The 316-nt window shown below is 50.6% G+C and overlaps 1 pseudogene; it reads left to right on the top strand.

The window, feature by feature from the left end:
* The window catches only part of LOC119586509, a 51,112-nt pseudogene that overhangs the window by 9,910 nt on the left and 40,886 nt on the right, over positions 1-316 (top strand).

Raw genomic sequence — 316 nt, 5'->3', positions numbered from 1 at the left:
GCGCCGTTCCTTGCAGCGCTACTCGTCCTACAAGTCTGGCTTCGGCGAGCGCGTGGAGATGGGCAACATGACCTTCGACGACTGCGAGGACTTTGTTCGCAAGAATGGAGAACCTCTGCACCAGTCCAGCCGCCATGAGCACTACGAGAACATGTTCAACTACTACATCAGTCCTCCTCGGCAGTAGATAACATCACATTTAGTTAACATGCCTCTACCACCGTGCCATTTAAAACAAAAATTTGCGCGGTTATAAGTGTCAGTAAGATCTCACAAACGCAGCTGGGTGTGCCTTTAAGCAAGGGAGGTTTGGTAC

The sequence above is a fragment of the Penaeus monodon genome, chromosome 21 (assembly GCF_015228065.2).
Source record: "Penaeus monodon isolate SGIC_2016 chromosome 21, NSTDA_Pmon_1, whole genome shotgun sequence".
Lineage (NCBI taxonomy): Eukaryota > Metazoa > Arthropoda > Malacostraca > Decapoda > Penaeidae > Penaeus > Penaeus monodon.
This window is presented reverse-complemented; position numbering and strand designations above follow the sequence as displayed.